Source organism: Nanorana parkeri, unplaced genomic scaffold (genome assembly GCF_000935625.1).
Source record: "Nanorana parkeri isolate BGI_ZX_2015 unplaced genomic scaffold, ASM93562v1 scaffold923, whole genome shotgun sequence".
NCBI classification, from domain to species: domain Eukaryota; kingdom Metazoa; phylum Chordata; class Amphibia; order Anura; family Dicroglossidae; genus Nanorana; species Nanorana parkeri.
Window position 1 is genome coordinate 583,880 of NW_017307191.1, and position 723 is coordinate 584,602.

Consider the following 723-nt stretch of genomic DNA (forward strand, 5'->3'; position numbering starts at 1 on the left):
TTATTTAATTTTTATTTTTATTTAATTATTTTTTTTCTTATATTATTATACATAAGTGTTCTCATGTCATACATGCCTTTTTCAATAATTATTCAATAATCTTCGAAAATCTTTATGTGATTTATGTTCTGTTTATTCCTTTAAATGCATAAAAAAAACAAATTATATAATTTTTTTGCATAACATTTTTCCCCCTTTTTTTAGTCTTCTCATTTCAGCGCAGCAGATCTCAGCGTTGGCTGCACGTTATCGTGGAAAGTGACAACAACAACAACCATAAAAAGTTAAAAAAACACATTGGAAACGTGTTTCAAGGTGCGCCAAACAATGCCCAAAAGAAATGCACGTTGACCAATGACAACTCATCAGATTAATGCTACAAAAACTGCACCTCTGGCGCACACATAGATCCTAATGAACTCTATATGCAATTATAGATGGAAGTCAGCCCTTAATAATAAACTTAATTTAGAAAATGTAAGAAAAAAGGGGAAAACATATCCATCAGAATGTGATTTTCAGAGTGTTTATTTTGTCATATAAAGTCAGTTGTTTCACATAATTTTATGAATAATTAATAATTTAAGATTTTTTACATAAAGTCACATCACTTTAATAATAACAATTTATATAATATGTTTCCTCATTTAATGTCAGTTTTGTCACATTTTATTAATAATGAATAATAATTTTATTATTAAGTTTTTTTTTCACATAATGTCA